Raw genomic sequence first — 23,613 nt, forward strand, 5'->3', positions numbered from 1 at the left:
CAAGACATAGGCAGCTGTTTGATGACCTACATGACAAGCATGTCATGACATTCATGTCATGAGTCCTGAGGAGTCCCTTTAGCTACGCCTACGAGACCTTAAGGCGAAAGCCTTAGTCATGCTCATGACTATGACAGCGATCATTAACATTTAGCCTTTTCCTTCACATACTACCACATCCGAATCCATTCCATTGGTTTTACATCGAAAGCTGTATATGGCTAGGCGAAACGAAAAACCGTTCGTCCTATGTTTCGCTAAACGTCTCCATTGGCTGCGCCGTCAGTTACCTCGTTCTCTACGTTGCACCCAAGCGCGCGCGCCATTGGCAGCGCCGTTACTGACGTCATTAGCAAACGCGCTTCCGCCATTGCCACGTTAACGCTGATCTGCCCGCAACGCCGTCTCCGCGGCTCGCCGTTGTCGCATGCGTTCGATAAGTCGAGTTAGCTCGGCGTCGTGGTTAGCAGCAGCCGCCCGCCATTGGCGCTTGCGTTCAACTTCGAGATTTCAACGTGAACGTTTCGTCGCAGCTAAAGCCAAATTGCCGCTCGAGAAACTCCCGCCGAAAGCGGGCGTTGGCGCCGGCGAGCGCGTTCCCGTCATCGCCACGTGGACGCTGCTTTGCCCTCAACGCCGCTTCCTCGACTCGTCGTTGTCGCATGCGTTCGATATCTCGAGCACGGCCACTGGATAAAAAAATCACATCATCTCACCCTGCGGGCAACCATGGTGGGATGCGAAAGCATGGCGGGGGGTGCGCATCGAGTTCCGTTTCGTTTCACAACCCAATGAAAGTTAGAGTGAGAGAATGTGTTGAGAAGTGAGGAGACGTTTGTACGGGGTTGTTGCGTCTTTATTTAGAGATCATACGTGATTCCTAGCGTAGGTGCGCTAGGAATCGTTGACGGAAGCACAGCGAACGCGCGCTTTATACTGCGCCGCGACACTTGCGCCGCCTACCGGCGTACCCTTAGAGAGAGAGGGAGAGAGAGAGTTATATGCAATGATTAGCTGCGCCGCGCCTGTAGCGCAGAGGGGGAGAGGGGAGGAGGAGAGCGCAGACCTGCCTAGAAGAGGAGAATGAGGGAGAGTTGCGCATGCGCAGTATGGGTGCGGACGCCGCAGAACGGACACTGCCCCGAGCATAAGATGCTCTCGCATCTAAAAAAGTAGCGGCCTGCCACGTGCATCGAAAACGGTGTGATCGGCGGCGGCGCCACACGCCAGGAGCTGTTGTCTGGCATCGGCATAGCAAATGCGTCAGGAACGCGCTTGGAACGCCGTCGCGCGTGCAATCTGACGCGTTCCAACCCCTTCAGCTAGTGCCGTTCGGCCCAGCCAAGCGGCCGACAATGCAACTACGGCCGTCACGTTCGCTCCCATAGCAGCACGCCCGACGCGGCAGGCCGCACCCTTTTTTTTTTTTTTATCCAGCGGCCGTGTCTCGAGTTAGCTCGGCGTCGTGGTTAGCAGCATCCGCCCGCCATTGGCCCTTGCGTTCTACTAGAAACACAAATATGTAACCAATAATTGAGAAACGCTTCAATACAGCGTCGGGATTAAACCACTGCTAAACACCGGCGCTGCACTGGTTAACCATCTGTACGGAGTGCTTGGGCGGTGTTTTTTTTTTTTTTTAACAGCGAAGCTGTTTAGGCCAGCCGTACTTTGTGGCGCGTATCAAGCAACTACTAAGAAATAAAATAAAATAAACTTTCCTTGCCGAGGCGGGATTCAAACCCGCGAACTCCCAGTCCCAGAGCGAACTTCGTAACCACTAGCACGGCCGCTACATAAAAAAAAAAAAACACCGCATATCCACGAAGTGAATGATGAGCGGGCGAAGCACCGGGGGATCATTCGGACAAAACGCCGGAAGCGTTCTCCGGAAGCCGGAAGTTGCGGTACCGCCTTCCGGAACCGGAAGTGGAAGCGGAACCGGAAGCCGGAGCTTGGTGTACATATACTATACATATACATATATATACAGGGTGTTTTAGCGAACACTTTCAAAATTTATTTAAGGTTGCCTGTGGCAGATAGCCCAATTCTAGTTAATGAGCTGGTCTACTCGGAGCGGCGGGCATTATTTGCGCAAAAAATTGAAATGCATAATCGACTAATTAATAAAAAATCACTAATTAGGTTTTAAACTATTGACCTGATGGCCCATATTGTAATCTACAAATTGTAGCCGTGGAGTTCGCAAGGCGATGGATCCACTTGGAACGAATTGCCGGGATGACACCGCTTTCGAGATATTAATTCCCGAACTTTGCGAAGAAATGCATTAATGTTCCAGTTAGTTTCTTAACAAAACGTCGCTTTATGCATTGAAGCACAAAGTTAACTGGAACGCCAATGCATTTCTCCGCAAAGTTCGGGAATTAATATCTCGAAAGTGGTGTCATCCCGGGAATTCGTTCCAAGTGGATCCGCCTTGCGAACTCCACGGCTACAATTTGTAAATTGCAACATGGGCCATCAGGTAATTCGTTAAAAACTTAATTAGTGAATTTTTATTAATTAGTCGATTATGCATTTCAATTTTTTGCGCATATAATGTCCACCGCTTTGAGTAGACCGGCTCATTAACTAGAATTGGGGTATCAGCCACAGGTACACTTTACGAATTTTTGAAAGTGTTCGCTGAAACACCCTGTATATAATATATATATATATATATATATAGGATGTTCCACTTCCGCCCCTAGGCTTGTGAGTGATGGCGCTGGCTACCACAACCAGGGTTAATTCTAATTGTAAAACATAAATACCCCAGAAAGTGGATGGGAAAACGGCTCCGCGGTAGCTCAATGGTGAGAGCATCGCACGCGTAATGCGAAGACCTGGGTTCGTTCCCCACCTGCGGACAGTTGTTTTTTCATCCGTTTTCATTTCCCTTCATTTATCACTTCTTTAATTCAATTAGCAAGTGCAAGTAATTTCCCCTATGTTGTCCTTGGTGTCATTGTGTGTTGGCTTCTTATGATATGGTAATAAAAATCGGGCCCGTCGGTTCCCTTTCTTCTCGATATATATATATATATATATATATATATATATATATATATATACAGAGTGTCCCAGCTATCACGCAGCACGATTTAAAAAAATAGGAACGGCGTAACGCGAAGCCAATCGAGTGCGTATGTTTCCAGTACATTGGAGTAGCCGCCAGTCATTTTTTTATTTTTTCGTTACTGAGCATTAATTAATTATTTGTACTTAATTATCCAACTCGAGAAGTACTGTCCTAATTATCAAAGTGTCAATGAGAAAGTTGTGGAGCAACATGAAAAGCTCCCGATACAGCTTTCTGTTGCTCAATACGTGCTACATAAATGTGTTTTTCCGAGTGTGAAAGAAGCCCGCGAATACACGCAGAATTGCCGCACGACTGGCCGCTCGAGGCACTTTGCGTGTATTCGCGGGCATCTTTCATGCTCGGAAAAACACTTTTATGTAGCACGTATTGAGCAACGGAAAGCTGTATCGGGAGTTTTTCATGGTGCTCTACAACTTTCTCATTTACACTTTGATAATTACGACAGTACTTCTCGAGTTAGATAATTATTACAATAAATAATTAATCTCAGTAACGGAAAAAAATACTGGCGGCTACTCCACTGTAGTGGAAACAATACACACTAGGTTTGCTTCGCGTAACGCCGTTCCCCTATTTTTAAATCGTGCTGCGTGATAGCTGGGACACCCTGTATTATATATTGTCGCAACGTCAAAAACAGAGGTCGCACAACCCTGATCAAGAGGGATAGCAGCAGGTCGCCTTGCTTGCTTCCTTTGCCATGGCGCATACCCACCACGGGGGATTGGCCAAGAAGCCGGCGGTTAATGAGGTGGGTTGAAATTATGCAATGAAACTAACTGATGTTAGAGCCGTATTTTATTTTATCCTATAGGGAATCGTGTGCTTTTTGGAAGGAGATCAAGGTAGAAGGTAATAAATTTCAATCAGTATAATTGGAATTTTCGAAATTAATAAGTAATCAATCAGTAAATTAACGTAAATTGAAATTTTGTAAAATAATAAACAATTTATCAGCAAATGAACTTGGTATTCTCCTTGTGTCACCGAGGAACTCGCATACGGCCCTGCATACGTTCCTGTGGCTAAAACCCAGTGTATTTGCCCCGATAGATAGAATATTTTCAGTGTTTATAGCGATGCCTAATTTTCGGAACGGAATTTCGAAGTATTTCTTTCTCTGGATTGTGAATCGGCGGCAGTTTAATAAATAATGATCAGTCGTTTCAGGTCCATTGCAGAAATGACATAGAGGGGACATCGCCAGACCAGACCTGTGTAGATAAAAATTTAAGGGTGGAATACGGCATCGTAATTTTGTAATTGAGATTTCCAATTTACGTGTTGGACACCATTGATTATGCCAAGGGTAAAGCAAATGCTTTAAGTCTGTGATTTGGAATGTCTGTTTTGCAGAGTAATTTAAGAGACATAGTTTTCTAAACCTAGCCGCGGTGATATAAGCAGAAGTCGGCAGAACATGCATGACTGGTCCCTGTAGGGATGTACGTGCGAGTGCGTCGGCCATTTAATTTAAAAACAAACCATGGTGACCTGGTTCCCATATTAAACGCACCACACGTAAGGTCGAAGGGATTAATCTTTCTAGTTCGTTCAAAACTGTATTGTCTGAGGATGAGGGGAGTGCTGTGCACACTGACAACGAATCAGTTACTATTACAGCTGTCGAAGAATTTCCAGGAAGTTTACGAAGAGCTAATATAATTGCTAATAATTCCGCCTGAAATATAGGTGTAAAATCAGGCAGTCGCATTGAATAAGACTAGGATAGCGCCTCAGAAAGAATACCTCGTCACACACTGATGCATCCGTCGCTATTACAGTATTGATTTTCATTTGCGCTAAATGATCTTGCAGTAATCCGCGTAGATATTTAGTTGGCAGGAGTTTAGCATTGGAAGGAAATATGTCATCAAATTCAATTCTGATAGCATTTACGGGTTTTTTGATGGGAATAATCTCGCGTATCTGAACCTTTAATTGTTCTACGTGAGTTTGCACAAAACGAACCTGCGGATTGTATAGACGGGACCATGTTTCTTCAAAGAAGGCAGATATTTCCGTAATAAATACATACTGCAATCGTCTCAATGTAGATGCGTAAATGTTTAAGTAGGTTTTTACTGTAAGGATGCGGAATATACTAACGAGTGTGGGTAATCGGGCTTTTTGATATACATTATTAGCAACAAATTTTGGCAATCCAAGACAAATCCGGAGGGCCTCTCGCTCTAGAAGAACGAGGGAGTTGATCTTGTATGCTGGACCACCAGAGAATAAAACACACCCAAATTCCAATATGGGTCGAACATACATACAATAAATCATAATGAGAGTGTCTCTGCGTAGGCCAGAGCAGCGGTGACCGAGTTTTCGAACCATGCCAACAGCGCGCGCTGCCTCAGACGTAGCATGTTCGATGTGGTTGCGCCTACTAAGTTTTTGATCGTATATAACGCCTAGATGCTTAATAAGGTCGCGCTGAGGGATTATTTCTTGACGGTATTGAAGGGAGACATTAACCGGTATATTTAAGGAAAATACAAGCAAGGCACTCTTGCTAACATTTAATGTCATACGAATATCATCAAGTCAATCTTCAAGTATTGCTAGATATGATTGTAATATTCTTTGCAGAGAGTGAATGTCACTCGCTGAAGCAAAGAATGCAACGCCATCTGCGTAAACATACACTTGTACATCATCACACAGTGGAATTGAGCTCATTAGAATATTAAACAAAATGGGAGAAAGAACGGAACCCTGTGGAACTCCCCTTGACTGATTATATTTTGACGTCGAAACACCACCTTGTGAGCAATAGAATTTTCTACATCTTAGGAATTCATAAATCCAATTTGTTATATATGGAGGAAAATTCATGTTCTTTAGGATATTGAAGAGAATGATATGCTCTACACTGTCGTATGCCTTAGCTATATCAAGAGCCATGCACTAGCGCTGCAAACTGTCGCCTGTGACGAGCAAGCTTAATACGTCCCTCCAAATCAACGTGCGCGCACCAAATCGAGCATCCCGGTCTAAACCTCATTATACGGATGTATAACTCTTTCTATTAGTTTCATAATGTTAGATGCTAATGCAATGGGGCTTATGTGGTCCATATGCAAATCCGCTCCTTGTTTCTTAAGTAGGGGGAGAATTTTAGCAAGCCTCCAATCTGGAGGAATCCAACTGTTCTTTAGGGAGTAGTTGATGATATTAAGTAGGTCCTGTGGAGACACGTCAAATAAGAGTTTTAGCATGCTCGTTGTTATCCCATCTGGACCTGGAGCTGAGGCAGGTCTTACAACGTGCGAAAGCTCTTCAATCGTCACATTTATAAAACTGTCCTCGGATGCAATCTTGACAAAGTTCAATTGTATCTGAGCTGTAAAACGGTTTTCTAATCCTCTGGCAATTTTTTCCAATGATTCTGATAATTCTTTAGGCGATAGGATTACTGAATCAATATTTACTGGCGTTGGTATATCCTTGCGAAAACGAAGAAAACTAAAAAGCGCTTTTTTATTGCCACTCTTCGACAGAAAATTATATCGTTTTTCATCATAATTACTTTTTACTATAGAGACTGTTCATTTAAACATAGCTGCAGCATACGTATAGTTACTCCAATTTGTAGGGCATTGGTTAAGAAGAAGTTTCTTCCACGCAGCCTTTCGGCGTCTATAATCTAGTGCACAGTCAGGGTTCCACCAGGGACAGCCAGAACTACTATTTGCTTTAGATACTGCAAACTCAGATTTTTTTAGGGTACCCTTCAAAACCGCGCAAAGGCGTACAGCTTTAGTATCTCTCTCCATACCTATCAAAGATGCTAACGTGGACTGTAATGTTTTCTTAAATTTTGAATAGTCCACAAATACATGTACTTCATTATCTAAAGAAATTAAGGGGCAGGCAGTATGGATCAGTATAGGACGGTGATCACTGCTTGTGGCGTCATCAACGACAGCCCAAGATGAGGATGATAAACTTGAGCTAGCAAATGATAAGTCTAAGACAGAGCGCGACTGACAGCGAACAAAAGGTACAATTTAGTATTTAAGCAAGTAACATTGCTCGAAGAAGCCCAATCCCAATAACCTTTCCCGGATGCATCAGTGCGGAAGCCCCACGCCACATGATGTGAATTGAAATCACCCGTGAACAACGTGTTCTTTTTGCAGTAGGCCAAGATGACCTCAAATGTACTGACATCTTGTATCCAGCAGGGAAGTAGGTATTGACTACAGAAAGTGGTGCGCAGCCTGCAAGTGTTATCTCTAATACTAAAATTTCGCATTCAGGAGTCGTAGTCTGATATGAAATTTTTGCTCTATGACAAATTCTAGATGAAATGAACGAAGCCAACCCTCCACATCGGAAAGGCCTATCCAATCGAAAGCAACGATAGTTTCTTAAATGAAAATCTTGACCAGCTTTGAACCAAGTCCCTTGCAACAGTATAATATCAGGAGTATGTTGGGTATTTATTTATTTATTTATTATTATTTACTTATTTATTTATTTATTTATTTATTTATTTATTTATTTATTTATTTATTTATTTATTTATTTATTTATATATTTATTTATGAATACTGCAACCCTAACATAGGGTTTTAGCAGGGTGGGTATACATTTGCTAAATGTACAAATCGGCAAAACAAATAAATATAAAACAGGTAAGGTGACTCAGTAAAACTTTCTGCTGGGCGAGTTGGTTCATACTGTTTTTGTGCATAACCATTTCCTTTGCAGGTAAGGTGAGTACACGCTTTTAGACAAGACAACGGTTCGCAATAAACCGGCATAAGGGCATATAAAGAAATCAGCGTTACATTCAAGCTGATCACGAGTGGAGAATCGCTACAGTGATTGAAATAAACAGCAGGAGCACATGTATAGAATGCAGACACTCACTACTGGAGCTGTGCAGCAAAAAGGTTCCAGGATGACTGTGAAACAACTTCGTTACTAAGATTATTCCATTCTGTAATTGTCCTAGGGAAAAACGAATACTTGAATGTGTTATTATGGGTGGAGAATGGGGTTATTGTAAAGGCATGCCCCGGCCTTGTGGCATATCCTGTGGAGAAATGAAGTATATGTGATAAGTCGCTAACTTAAAATAACCTTTAACTAACTGAAAGAAAAATTTCAATCTCAATACTTTATTTCTTTGTGTAGGTGTTGGGAGGTTGGCTTTTGCTAATAAACATGTTATTGAAGAACGGCCGAAACTGTTATAAATAAATCTAACAGCTCTCTTTTGAATTTTTTCCATTTCGGGGATATTTTTTCTACTGTGAGGCTACCAAATTATGGATGCATAATCTAAAGTAGGTTGAACAATTGCCTTAAATGCAATAACGCGAACGGCGGGAGTGGAGAGCTTGAGAGCCCGTCTAAGATAAAATAGTTTGTAATTGCACGAGCTTTTTACAGTGTTAATATATCTCGTCCAGTCAAGGTCATTCGAAATCCAAAGACCAAGGTACTTGTAGTGTTGTACCTACTGCAAAAAACGTTATTGGCTGAATATGCAAAATGAAGAGGGTTACGTTTGTGAGAGATTTTCATGAAAACAGTCTTTTTAAAATTAACTGACATCTGCCATTTATCGCACCAACGAATGACCTTTTGGAATGCATCGTTTAAATGAATCTGGTCTTTATGGTTTTCTACTTCTGAATATAGGATGCAGTCATCCGCATATAATTTGACTTTTACAGGTATGTCATGTGTTATAAACAACAAAAAGAGGAGGGGCCCGAGCCTTGGGGGACACCGGAGTCAACCGGTACTGTACGAGAACAATGATCATTGAAAAAGACGTACTGTTTTCGATTCGAAAGATAACCGGAAATCCAATTTAGAAGCTGGGTATTTTTAAGAATTAAATCCAATTTGAAGAGTAATTTATTGTGAGAGACCGTACCGAAAGCTTTAGCAAAATCCATAAAAATTGCATCTACCTGTTTTCCGGAATTTATAGATAGTGCGAAATCATGAACTGTAGTTACCAGCTGGGTACAAGTAGAAAATCCTTTCCTGAATCCATGTTGTGAACCTGACAAAATATTGTGCTTATCTAGGAGTTCTGAAATATGCTTATGTATTATATGCTCAAGTAGTTTACAGGAAGTTGAAATTAATGAGATCGGCCGATAGTTAGCAACAGAATGGGGATTTCCACTCTTATGTAGGGGCTTGACTTTAGAAGTTACCCAGTCATCCGGAACTTGACCATCTTTGAGTGATTTAGAAAAGAGAATTGTTAGGTACTTTGAAACCCATTGTGCATAGCGTTTTAAGAACTCATTCGGTACTCCATCAGGACCTGAAGATTTTTTAAGTTCAAGTTTCAAAAGCCAATTCAAAACTCCTTCTTCACTTATGACAACATCCGATAGGGGTGGGCTTGACACATCAAATGTTTCCAGGACTCCGTTATCCCTTATAAAAACAGATTTAAAATGATCATTGAAAGCATTAGAAATTACAGAGGAATCACTAGTTTCTACACCGGCAATTTGAAAAACGTCAGTTGTCACAGTATTAGGCAAAATTAAACTCCAGAACCTCTCGGGAGACGAAGACATGAGACTCGGAAGTTGTTGGCCGTAATAGGGTTCCCTGTCAGACAATACATTTGCTTTCACTTGAGAAGCAAGTTCAGAAATTCTTTGCTGGAGGATACTTACGTCTTTAGAGCACCGTCTTTGATTTTTTAAGCGTTTGAGCCGTCTACGCAACTGCAACGTTTCCCAAGAAATCCAGGGGTTCTTTCTTTTCGATTTTTTTTACAATGCGTGGAACGAATCTATCAATACACTCATTTATAATGTCCTTGAAACGCTTCCAGAAATAATGAATATCAGTAGTGCAACTCGAAAAAGAATCAAATTCAAATGACATTAAGTCCAATATTGAAGTGTCATCTGCTCGTGAAAAGTTTGGGAACGAGACCCTCTTGCAATTTTTCTTTAAAACAACATCAGAAAGCGTAAGTATCACTGCCTGATGATCAGATATTCCAGGGAGAACAGAGCAGCTAGCTTGGGCAGAGATTGAGCCACTAATGAAAAAGAGATCTAGAATTGAACAAGAGTTTGCCTGTATTCGAGTGAATTCATCAACGATTTGCATTAAGTCAAACGAAAACGCTACACCAATCATTTTTTCATCAATTTTATAGTTAGGCTGTTGCAAAGAGAAAGATGGCCAATTAACATGTGGCAAATAAAAATCTCCAGCTAAAATTATCCGATCCTCAGGCTTCACATGCGCGACAAGGTAGTTGTGTAATTCATCCAGAACATCCATGGAGGAATTGGGTGGGCGATAAATAGCTCCATAACATACCTGGTCTTTCCGTAATACGCTTTGCAAAATATGCCTTCGAAATTACGTATGTCATGCATTTTTGTTATTTGCAATGACTGTCTAAACAGAATCGCCACCCCACCACCTCTACTCCCACGGTCATTCCGATACACACGGTAGCCCCGTGGAACAAATTCACTATCAAGTATGTTATCGTGCAACCATGTTTCAGTTAGGATAGCAATACGGGGACTATAGGCCAGGAGGGTTCCTTCTAATTCTGCGGTTTTGTTAACAACACTTCTACAGTTTATATTTAGTATTTTCAGCGACTGAATGCTGCACATGTTCCGTCATATTGACGGAACATTCTTCTTTACCCTAACACGTGCATTTTTTGCTTCATCCCAACTAAACAAGTTCCCATCTACACTCAGTCGATTGTAGAGAAGCTTTACTTTAGCACCGTTCTCTCTCTCGTTTTCGGAACTTTTCCATAGATTTCTGCGTGCCTCACGAACCTTGTATGAAAAATCCTCAGAAAAGGACAATACAGAGCCGTTTAACTTGTGCGTAACCTTCAAAACAGACATCTTCTCACGATAATCAATAAACTTTAGAATAACTGGTCTGTCTTTGTTTTCAACTATGGCCAATGGCCAATGGCCAATTAGATATAATAAATCAGTAGTAGCAGAAAGTATTGACCGGCAATTCCATTGGAGTACCCTAAGGCACCCTATGTTGGCGAAAACTGAGCAGCAGCCACTGCTTGCTCCGAAATGCTCTCTTTCAGAAAGTCTGTCCTATTAAGGGAATTTTTGGCACACTTTTTTTTGGAGTTAGTAGGAGAATTAGGCAGTTTGTTATTAGGAGATCTGGTGCGGTTATGAGTCCGATGGTCCATGTCTACATCCTGATTGCCTAGCGACTCTGATTCCGAGTGAACTTATTGATCAAATTGTTGTGAACTTGAAGCCCGCGCTAAATCTGTGCTCGCGGAGGGGAGTTATTTCGTCAATTGTGATTTAGGAGACTGAGAAAGAGTGGAGATCTGATTTTGGACACTACATTTTGTTATAATCTGAGATATCTCCGAGAATTGCGTAGACAGTACTTGCGCCAATGAGTCTGTCAGATTTCCTAGTAGCTTTTATATTGCTTTTTCAACAGCTTTCTCGATTACGTTTGTGACCGTCTGGGAAAAAGATGGGTCCCTACTGAGCGAGTGGCGGGCTGTAACTCCAGCATATCCCTGTGTTCTGCTCTGAATTTCAGCAAGAGCTTCACGACGAGAGCAACGTCTCCTTTCTATTATTTCAACCACTTGAAGCTCCTTTGATCTTGCGGGGCAGTTATAATCGTCAGCGGGATGATTTCCATTGCACAAACAGCATGATTCATCTTGAGATGTGCAATTGTTGTCATTATGTTCATCCCCGCATTTACGGCAACGAGTGGTTGATCGGCAACCGTTAGTGCTATGGCCAAAACGCCAACACTTGAGGCACTGTAGTGCTCGTGGGGCTAGGGGTTCAACCCTGTAAATGAATGGCCAGGCCTTATTCTCTGATGGGCGAGCCGTCCCTGCAAACGTTGCGATAACTGTTTCGGTAGGGGCCTTCTTGTTGTCGACTACCCTTGTGCATCGATAAACAGATACTACACCTGCCGGTGAAAAAATGTCTAAGATTTCTGCTGGACTTAGACTTACATCTACACCGTGAACTAGGCCATTGCAGCAAGCTAAGTGAGGAGCTAAGTGAGGAGGGATGTGACAGCTCACTGGGTGCGAAGCGAAATTAGTGCATTTTAGCAGATCTTGCACACAAGCCTGGTCCGGCTACGAGCAGAAGATCCCCCCTCGTCCAAACTGTCGAACCTCTGTGATTAGCTGGAAGTGAATGGAGAGTGCCCGAAGTTCTGTTTGAATGGCTTTAGGATTCTTCATACGGATCATACCCCCATTTGTGGGTACCAAAGCCACAGGAACGCTGCTGGTTCCGCTTCGAAGAAACAGCTCCACCGGTATATTCTGAGGAGAGATGGAAGCAGACCAGAGGGAGGCCCTCTGGCCTGGAGATGAGACAGACATCAACTCAAAATGAACCACGACTTTCAACCAAAAAAGATGTGAAATAAAACAATAAATGTAAGAGAATAACCGCCGGCTACTTGACAGCAAACCCGGAAGTAGGCTGGGTCAGGGCTAGGTGATCTCGGGCAAGCCCACTCTCTCGCCTTTTTAATACAGCGCGCTACTGCAACTTCTTCTTCTTCGCCGCGCCTTCATACAAACGCGCATGCCTGCTCGTACAGTCCTCCTCTTCATCAGAGTACAGGCGCGGCATTTGCGTCCCTCCGAAGGAAGCATCGTCCCGATGCGCATATGAGGGCGGTGTACAAATGGCACAGAATAAGACACGCAAAACAAAACCACAAAAACAACAGAAAAGAACAAACGAAACTTAGTGCGACAGATACGGCTTCATCCGCACGACATGCACCACTTCGGGTAAGTTCTTACGGCGACTGGAGCTACTGTCACTGTCAGGAACGACCCCGTAGGTCACGTCGCTCAGGCGTCGAATCACTCTGTACGGCCCAAAGTACCGTCTTAGCAGTTTTTCAAAAAGTCCACGACGGCGTATGGGTATCGAAACCAATACTTTATCGCCGAGAGTGTAGAGAACGGACCTGTGTCGAAGATAGTACTGTTTTGCATATTGGCCTTGCTGATAGCAGATACGTACGCGGGCAAGCTGTCTGGCTTCTTCTGCGCGCTGAGTAAATTCGACAACGTCGGTAGGTATCTCGTCACACACGTGAGGCAGCATGGCATCCAACGTCGTCGTGGCTTCGCGACCGTGGACCAAGCTGAAGGGTGTCATTCGAGTAGTTTCTTGTCGAGCGGTATTGTATGCGAAAGTCACATAAGGCAAAATCTGATCCCAGTTCTTGTGTTCCACGTCGACGTACATGTACATGCATAGCATCTCTGCGAGGGTCTTATTAAGCCGCTCGGTTAGTCCGTTGGTCTGGGGATGATATGCGGTTGTGTTCCGGTGGCTTGTACCACTTAGTGTGAGAACCGAGTCAAGAAGTTCTGCAGTGACGGCAGTTCCCCTTGTCTGTGATGACTACTTTTGGGGCATCGTGCCGAAGGACGACGTTTTCGATGAAAAAATGAGCCGCTTCGGCTGCTGTGCCCCGCTGCGTAGCTTTAGTCTCCGCGTAGCGCGTCAGGTAATCGGTTGCGACAATGATCCATTTGTTGCCGGCTGTAGACGTTGCAAATGGGCCCAGGAAATCCATTCCAACTTGGGTGAAAGGCTGTCCTGGTACCTCGACTGGATGTAAGAGACCTGCAGGCTTGCCGGGAGGTGATTTCCGTCTTTGCAGTCGGAACATGTTTGTACATGATGTTTCACAGGAGCGCGTAGCTTTGGCCAATAGTACTCGCGTCGGAGTCGGGACAGTGTTCTCGTGTAGCCTAGATGACCTGAGGTGGCTTCATTGTGGCATGCTGTTAGTATTTCTTTGCGAAGTGATGCTGGTACGACAAGCAGGTACGTGCTGCCGCTGGCAGAAAAGTTCTTCTTATAGAGAACATCACTCCGCAGACAAAACGACGGCAATCCCCTGGCATAGAGTCGCGGGACGTCTTTACTTCGGCCTTCCAAGAAATTAATGAGTGAGAGTAGCTCTGGGTCGTGGCGCTGCTCCGGTGAAACGGTGACGGCGTCGACGACTCCCAAAAATGCAGCGTCCACGTCCACGTCATCGGTACCTGCGGGCTCGACGGGTGACCGCGAAAGGCAGTCGGCGTCGGTGTGCCTTTTCCCTGATTTGTAAATAATGGTCATGTCGGACTCCTGGAGTCTGAGACTCTAGCGCGCCAGACGGCCAGATGGATCTTTCAAGTTAGTCAGCCAACAAAGAGAATGATGATCGCTGACAACCTTGAATGAACGGCCGTATAAATATGGGCGAAATTTGGTAACCGCCCACACCACGGCGAGGCATTCCTGCTCGGTAGTCGAGTAGTTTTCCTCCGTACGAGAGAGAGTTCGGCTGGCGTAAGCGATTACTTTTTCGAAGCCGTCTTGCCACTGCACCAGTACGGCCCCCAGACCACAATTGCTCGCATCGGTGTGAACTTCTGTAGGGGCTTCCAAGTCAAAGTGCGCAAGAACTGGAGGCGTATCTAATGTTTATATATTTTTAACCACCCCTTATGTAATACCCCTCCAATGGGGTCTTTAAGGTAATAAAGTGAAGTGAAGTGAAGTTTGCAGAAGCTGGCGTAGTTCGTCAAATGCTACTTGCTCATTTTCACCCCACAGAAAGGGAACATCGTCGCGTGTAAGGCCTGTTAACGGGGCAGCAGTACGTGAGAAGTTCGCAATAAACCGCCGGTAATAGGCGCAGAGCCCCAAGAAGCGCCTCACTGCCTTCTTGTCGGGCGATGTGGGGAACTTTGCCACAGCGTCTATTTTATCTGGGTCAGGTCGTACACCCTCGCAACTGATGACGTGGCCGAGGAAGCACAGTTCATTGAAACCAAAATAACATTTCTCGCGCTTTAACGTCAGGCCAGCTGAGCGTATGGCTTGAAGGACAGTGAGTAACCGGCTTAGGTGCTCCTCGAATGTAGCTGAGAACACTATGTCGTCGTCTAAATAGACCAAGCAAGTTTGCCACTTCAGGCCCGAGATAACGGTGTCCATTAAACGCTGAAAAGTGGCTGCCGCTGAGCATCCTAGCCATCGGTGTGAGTTTACTTTAGCTGCGGCGGGGCATTCGCCCGACGAGAAACTAGATTTGCTTTGATGAGTCATGTAATGCTAATGCTTGCGCTCGTACTGCTGGTTCCAAGGTAATCGCTGGTTACCGTGATCTGGGTTCATTTCGCGGAGTAGTTTGTACGAGTGATTTCTCATGACCAGTGAAAAGATACCTTGCTCAATAATGCAATGAGTTGCCATGACTCTAACATCTGCATTGAATAAGGAATTATATACATTAAATATTTATACAGCGTGATATAAGGCATTGGGCGCATATGTATTACTTACATCTTTATTTAATTTTATTGGCTTATTGGTGCCTAATGCATGTGTTCAAATTTCTGTTCCGACAGTGCTGATGCCACTCCCTGGGAGCCAAAATGAGAGCAGCCGTGTGTGCGCGCCCAGCGACCAACGAAACCAAACGCAATCGTCACCGTCTCTGCACATCTCTGCAAGCATGCATGACCGCTTTGTGACTGCATCATAGAGAAATAAAAGTGACTAAATTACTGAACTCGGTGCGTACCTCTAACTCGATGTCGTATACAACCTTGTTGGACACCTCCGACGCGCACTTGGCTTTCACTGTCACATCACCGCCCACAATTTGTTCAACATGTAAAGGCGTTTATTAGGCACCAGCCTTTTGGACCGACCGTTAGTTCAAGGCCCGAGATCTCAGCACGAGCGGCGTTTCTCGAGGAGAGCGCAGGAGGGATCGACCCACTAGAAAGGGCTGGAGTGCATGACCCACTATGGCGTTCGTATCCTTCGCTACAATCACCCCCGGGAGCGAAAAGGGAGCCGTCGGGCGACCTAACAGCTGGTCATCTATGAGTGGGTCATAGTAGGTCTTGAGGCGCTCGACGTTGACAATGTCGTGTCCACGACGGCGCATATCCGTAGAAGGTTCAACTGGTTCAATCGCGTAGTTGACGGGAGATGCGCGTTCGACGATACGGTAGGGGCCTTCATACTTGGGCACTAGTTTGGATGAGAGACCAGGTGTAGCGGAAGGAACCGAGAGCCACACAAGCGCTCCAGGAAGGAAGGTGGGTGCAGAAGTGGGGTCACCGCACGTGCTCTTCTGGCGCTCTTGGTCACTGGGTGTAAAGACCCGTGCGAGATCGCGGCACTCTTCAGCATGTCTTGCCGTGTCAGAAATGGGCGCACATTCGATGCATCCGGCCAGTACAGTAGAATTGTCGATGGTGTGCGACGGGTGCCGACCGTACAGTAGGAAAAAAGGTGAAAAGCGAGTGGTGCTCTGAGTAGCAGTGTTATAGGCGTAAGTGACGAAGGGCAGAATGGCGTCCCAATTAGTATGGTCGGAGGCGACGTACATAGCAAGCATGTCCCCGAGGGTACGGTTGAAGCGTTCGGTAAGGCCATTGGTTTGGGGGTGGTACGCCGCAGTTGTGCGATGAACAACGGGGCACTCCTTGAGAATGGCTTCAACTACTTCGGACAGGAAGACACGTCCGCGATCACTAAGCAGTTCCTGAGGTGGTCCATGTCGCAGGATGAATCGTCGAAGCAAGAAGGAGGCAACATCGCGTGATGTAGCTGCCGGCAGGGTGGCAGTTTCGGCGTATCGTGTCAGGTGGTCGACTGCCACAATGGCCCAGCGATTTCCAGCCGACGTCAGTGGAAGGGGCCATACAAATCGATGCCGACGCGTCTAACGGCAGGGTAGGGCAAGGTAAAGGTTGCAGACCGGCTGGCGAGAGGCGGGGCGAAGATTTCCGGCGCTGGCAATCGGGACAAGAGCTAACGAACTTGATAAGGTAGCTGTACATCCCGCGCCAGTAATACCGCTGTTGAAGACGCTGGTAAGTCTTGAAAACGCCGGAGTGCGCACACTGTGGATCAGCGTGGAAAGCTGCGCATACTTCGGAACGCAGGCTGCGGGGTACCACTAACAACCACTGGCGTCCGTCGGGGTTATAATTGCGTCGGTGAAGCAGGTTGTCGCGAATGGCAAAGTGACGTGCTTGGCGACGCAACGTGCGAGTGCTTGGTTGTGCCGACGAACCAGAAAGCATGTCTTGAAGGGAGGTAATCCAATGGTCCTTGCGCTGCTCAGAAGCGATGGTGTTAAGGTAGAGCGAAGACACAATAATCTCGGATAGGGAAGAGCAGGTATTGTCAGGCAAGGGAGAGCGCGAGAGGGCGTCGGCGTCAGAATGCCGGCGTCCGTTGCGGTACAGCACGCGGATATCGTAGTCCTGCAAGCGAAGTGCCCATCGAGCAAGAAGGCCAGAAGGGTCCTTCAAGGACGACAGCCAACATAGTGCATGGTGGTCCGTGACGACGTCAAATGGACGGCCATATAAATAAGGTCGGAACTTAGTCAGAGCCCAGATGACGGCTAAGCATTCTTTTTCTGTCACACTGTAATTTGTCTCAGCTTTCGTAACCGTGCGACTTGCATAGGCGACGACATATTCAGGAAACCCTTGTTTGCGTTGGGCAAGAACAGCGCTGAGGCCAACGCCGCTGGCATCTGTACGCACCTCAGTAGGAGCTGTCGGATCGTAGTGGCGCAAAATTGACGGGGACGTAAGCAGATGACGCAGCTTTGTGAAGGCCTCGTCGCACTGGGACGACCACGAAGTGAGGGGCCCGTTGCGTGTAAGCAGTTTCGTCAGGGGTGAGATGATGGCGGCGAAATTGCGAATAAAGCGTCTGAAGTAAGAACACAGACCTATAAAACTGCGCAATTCTTTGACGGATTTTGGCTTAGGAAATTCGGCGATGGCCCGAAGCTTGGCTGGATCGGGGAGTATCCCATCCTTGGATACGACGTAACCGAGGATCGTCAGCTGCCGAGCTGCAAATCGGCACTTCTTGAGATTTAGGTGTAGGCCTGCGTTTGTTAAGCACGTCAAAACACACCGTAGGCGTTGAAGGTGCGTTGTGAAGTCCGGCGCAAAAACAACGTCATCAAGGTAGCACAAGCATGTGTGCCACTTCAAGAAACACAGAACGGTGTCCATCATGCGCTCAAAAGTTGTGGGCGCATCACAAAGCCCAAAAGGCATTACGTTAAATTCGTATAAGCCGTCGGGTGTTACAAAAGCTGTCTTTGGCCGATCGGCTTCAGCCATGGGTACTTGCCGATACCCTGAGCGCAGATCTAAAGATGAGAATAATTCTGCGCCTTGTAGACTGTCAATGGCGTCGTCTATGCGCGGGAGAGGGTAGACGTCCTTGTGTGTGACCTTGTTTAGGCGCCGGTAGTCGACACAAAACCGCACAGAACCATCTTCGTAACGAGGACCACAGGGGATGCCCATGGACTGTTGGAAGGTCGTATCACCTCGCGGCGAAGCATGTCGACTTGTTCGTTGATTACACGACGCTCTGCAGGAGATACATGATACGGGCGTTGCCGCATGGCGGTTGCGAGCCAGTGTCGATGCGGTAGCAGTTGATGTCCGGCCTAGGGAAGATTGCCCGACATCGAAAGAAGAACGAAATTCTTCCAAGAGGCATACAAGTTGAGAGCGCTGGACCGGCGTAAGGTCATCGGCAATAGAAGAATCAAATACATCACTGGACGGTCCCTCACAGGCAGAAATAGCGGTGAGCGCACTAGAACTAGCGCAGTAATTTTCATCGGGCACGTCCATAACTTGCACGTCTTCGATCGCTTTGACACTGCCTAGACATTCCCCTCGGAGCAGCATGACAGGGTATGGGAACGGGTTGCAAACGAAAATGGTGCTGTAGCCCTGCTTGATGTCCACTGTCACAAACGGTAGCAGCAGGCCTGTCCGAGTAAGGAAGCGGTCAGATGGAGACAGCAGAGCAACAGCGTCTGAGATTCCGCTGCAGTACATGGGCACGACTGTTGACGCGCGGGGAGGAACGTGGGTGTCGTCGTGGACAATTAGCTTCCTCGACAGGGAAGTATTGTCGGTGATCGGCAAATCTAACAGCGGCGAGAGTTCCATCTCGGCCCGTGCGCAATTGATAACGGCATTGTGGCGCGAGAGGAAATCCCAGCCGAGGATAACGTCGTGAGAACACGAGGTGAGGATTATGAATTCGATGGCGTACAGAACGTCGTCAATAACAACACGAGCAGTGCAAGCCACTAAGGGGTGGATATACTGAGCACTGGCTGTGCGGAGGGACAGTCCAGAAAGGGGCGTCGTGACTTTCCGAAGTAGGAGGCAAATTTTAGCGTCCATAACACATACGGCGGCTCCAGTGTCGACGAGTGCAAATGCGCGAACACCGTCAACAAACACTTCGACCACATTTGAAGGACTGCGTTGAGGACTTTCACGTTTCGACGGCGCCGCAGCCCTTGCCTCTTGGACTGCAACGATTAGCTTTCCTCGTCCCGAGTTACGGGACGGGGTCGCATCGGTGACACTGAGCGACGGCGTGGAGACGGTGAACGGCGGGTAGTTGGCGTCGGGCGCAAAGTCGGTGACATAGCCGAATGGGGTTCGTAATATGGACGGTTGAACTGGCTTGTCACGGCTGATGGGGCGCTAGGCGGCTGAGCGCGATTACAATAACGAGCGACGTGACCGGCATAGCCGCACGCAAAGCATATCGGCCAGTTGTCGGAAGTACGCCATCGGTTCGCTGGGGCAGGTCCCATCCATGTAAGAGGTCGCGTTGTACACGGCGGATGCTGGTATGACGGCATGGCGGGCTGCGGTCGGGGCCTAGCCGCAACGTCGCCATAACGGCGAGGCACACTCGGAGAGAGTGGTTGAGACCTCGCGAAGACTTCAGCGTAGCTGAGTGGTGCAGCCGTCGGAACATGTTGGGGCGTCGCGACGACATCGGCGTAGCTCAGTGGAGTGGCCGCAGGACGATGTTGATGCTGGTCTGGCAAGACCTCGGCGATTTCCTGCTCGATAACGCGACGGAGCGCGGGCATAACATTCGTTGCAGGCTGTTGCACATGCGGTGGCTGAGCGAAGGTTAGCAAGGAGAGCTGGCGTGCAACTTCCTCCCGAACGAACGCTTTCACTTCTGTCAGCAGTGCTGTCTGGTCGGAGATGGTGGCCAAACCAGCAATGTGTCCATCACGCGATGAAGGGCGACGTGTCAAGGAGCGCTGCCTTCGTAGCTCCTCGTAGCTTTGGCATAGAGTGACGGTGTCAGTCACGGACTGAAGATTCTTCGCAAGCAGCATGTTGAACGTATCGTCTTCAATCCCTTTCATGACATTTCTTATTTTGTCGGATTCCGACATCGTCGCGTTGACTCGTCTGCACAAGTCCAGAACATCTTCGATGAAGCTGGTAAATGATTCACCCGGCTGCTGTGCACGTTCTCGCAAACGCGATTCCGCTCGTAGCCTGCGCACCGCAGGGCGACCAAACACCGCCACCGAAGAAGTCTTGAACGAGGACCACGTCGGAAAATCGGTCTCATGGTTGCTGTACCAGAGACTGGCGACACCCGCGAGATAGAAGATAACATTGCTTAGCTTTGCGGGGTCGTCCCATTTGTTGTGACGGCTGACCCTCTCATATGTTGTCAGCCAATTCTCCACATCGGTTTCGTCCGCGCCACTGAAGATAGCAGGGTCTCTGTGGCGAGGCACACCAGAGCACATGACAGACTGAGGAGGCGCTTGCTGGGATGGGGTAGGTGGTACTTGCTGGGATGCGTCTTCTGGCATGGTTGAGCGAAGGGTACGGGATCGAAGCTCCAGGATTCACGCTGTAGGCAGAAGCACTCTCCACCACTTGTAAAGGCGTTTATTAGGCACCAGCCTGTTGGACCGACCGTTAGTTCAAGGCCCGAGATCGCAGCATGAGCGGCGTTTCTCGAGGAGAGCGCAGGAGGGATCGACCCACTAGAAAGGGCTGGAGAGCATGACCCACTATGGCGTTCGTATCCTTCGCTACAATCACCTCCGGGAGCGAAAAGGGAGCCGTCGGGCCACCTAACAGCTGGTCACTATGAGTGGGTCATAGTAGGTCTTGAGGCGCTCGACGTTGACAATGTCGTGTCCACGACGGCGCATGTCCGTAGAAGGTTCAACTGGTTCGGTCACGTAGTTGACGGGAGATGCGCGTTCGACGATACGGTAGGGGCCTTCATACTTGGGCAGTAGTTTGGATGACAGACCAGGTGTAGCGGAAGGAACCGAGAGTCACACAAGCGCTCCAGGAAGGAAGGTGGGTGCAGAAGTGGTGTCACCGCGTGTGCTCTTCTGGCGCTCTTGGTCACTGGATGTAAAGACCCGTGTGAAATCGCGGCACTCTTCAGCATGTCTTGCCGTATCAGAAATGGGCGCACATTCGGATGCATCCGGCCGGTACGGTAGAATTGTGTCGATGGTGTGCGACGGGTACCGACGCTATAGTCGGAAAAAAGGTGAAAAGCCAGTGGTGCTCTGAGTAGCAGGGGTCGCCGTCGTCGTCGCCTTCGCCGTGAGGTTCCGTATAGATTGTAAGGGCGATTAAATCGTCGGCGCGCGCCGTATGCGCGAGCGAAAGCGCTGGGGACGCGCGCTATCACGCAGAGCGAACGCACGGCGGAAAGCAAACGCGACCATCCCGCGAAAGGCCGTGGGGGTATGGGAGGGAGGGAGGCGGGGCGGCGCTGTGCTCCGGCACCAAAGGCCTATCTTGCCACTCAATCTCCCACGCGAAAGCAAGAAACGAGAAGAGAGGGGGGGGGGGGGGCAGCTTCTCCTCTGCCAGCAACTTCTCCTCTGCCGGTCGCCCGCACCGTCTCTTATCTCCACACGGCTCTGACCTTTGTATGCGCAGTGCATTCGCCGCTCAGTTTCTGTTGAAGCGATAGACCGCGCGAACCTGCGCTTGCTGCCAGCGTTTTGACAGTCGTTGGCTGCGGTCATTCAGTGTGATCTATTCATGTTTGCTTGTGCGCGCTGACACCACGATTGATAATTCAGTTAGTAAACCAATGTGTCCAAGTTTATGCAGCCGATAAGACTACTATCCCTACTCCGAATAGCTCTCTACTAATTTGCTATCGCAATCCATGATTCGCTTTTCATGCGAAACTGCGACATTTTTCTTTTTTTTTGCAGATATCTATTTTTCTAGTCCTTGAATAGAGCTTGCCAATTTGCCGCACGCGGACGCAGTCTATCGCGCTTAGAAATCGCCGAACTGCGGCACGACCACGAAGTTTGTTCCCAGCGACGGGGAGACAAATGTCGATTGTCGCATGCTTCGAGAAACAAAGGTCGGCCAGTGACGCTAGTTCCGCGTGCAGGAAGCAAACAGTTCTGACAAGAGCCTCTTTCCTCGATAAATGGTTGCTGCAAGTGCAACAAGCTCCCCTAGCGTCGACGGTTGGAAGCAGAGCACGGAGCCGTCGATGAGACAGTGGTCAAATGTGTATGTAATGGGCGCCGCAAATTACTTTTGCGCATGCTCTGTAGCACGTGCTGCCGATGCTAGCACACGGAGATGAGCCACCGCTCCGATTACTCTGTGGGACACAATGGAACATATTTAGTCAGACTGGTGGTTGGTTTTAAACCCTGAGCCCGATGCGCTAGCCATTCGATCACGGACTAGATGGGAAAACGGTTGCATACTAAGTGCGTCAAGTATGCATTACAAAATTGACTCATAGAAAGACGTGGCGATGCTACGCTGTCTTTGGAGCGTTCAAAATGATGAGATCAAAGCACGCCGCGTGCTCTTCCCATGATTTTGAAAACTCGGCGCTGCCTGGGTAGCAGCCGTGATCGTCACATTGCTGGCGTGTATCCGAGAAATGATGTACTGCTATGTTGGTAACCACTCATCTTAACGCATGAAGCGGCGCACGGAACCACGACACAAAGAAGCAGACTTGTGGTGTTTGTTCCGCGTCTTTGCGTCGTGTTTTCATGCGCTGCTTCGTACGCTAGGATCATGCTGTACGCTAGCAGTCAACGCAACCAATGGAAGGTCCGAGCATCGTACCTCTGAGCGAAGGGCCACGAGTGCCGTCGCGCCGAGACGAAACGTGTCTCCTGTGCACGCACAAACACGCACGACGAAGGAGCCTAGTGGTCGACCGCGGTCATCGGCAGAAGAGGACAGCTGCTCCTCGACGGCGATAATGACGGTTGGCGCGCCGAGAATCGCCGACCGGACTTATCAGCGCCAGCAGAACGCATCTCGTCGTGCTATCGCCGACTATCGCGTGCATCTGGCGATTTGGTGCTGCGGAGGGAAGGAAGCTCAGGGCACGTGCTCTCGCGGCAAGGCCCCGCAGTCGATAGCAACCGTTCAGTGCGCCTTCGAAGAGCAGGTTCTCAGTCACTCCGCCGGCAAGGGGGAGGGCATGCGCGCGCCTCGACTGCTGCACAAAGGCGCCATCAATGCTGGCCGCAGACTGTGAGCACCTTCAGGGCCGGTATTTTGTAGCGATGCCTTCAATGTCATAATGCCTTTTCGCGCTTATCGC

At 47.8% G+C, this 23,613-nt stretch overlaps 1 protein-coding gene across 1 annotated transcript in view; it reads right to left on the reverse strand.

Moving 5' to 3' along the window:
- LOC119462588 (solute carrier family 41 member 1) overlaps positions 1-23,258 on the reverse strand; it is a 520,047-nt gene extending 496,789 nt beyond the window's left edge. Inside the window, exon 1 of the mRNA XM_049672745.1 lies at positions 23,127-23,258. The gene's annotated coding sequence lies outside the window, so the exon portion shown is untranslated. The remainder of the gene's footprint in view (positions 1-23,126) is intronic.
- Positions 23,259-23,613: the final 355 nt, after the last annotated feature.

The sequence above is a fragment of the Dermacentor silvarum genome, chromosome 8 (assembly GCF_013339745.2).
Source record: "Dermacentor silvarum isolate Dsil-2018 chromosome 8, BIME_Dsil_1.4, whole genome shotgun sequence".
NCBI lineage: Eukaryota > Metazoa > Arthropoda > Arachnida > Ixodida > Ixodidae > Dermacentor > Dermacentor silvarum.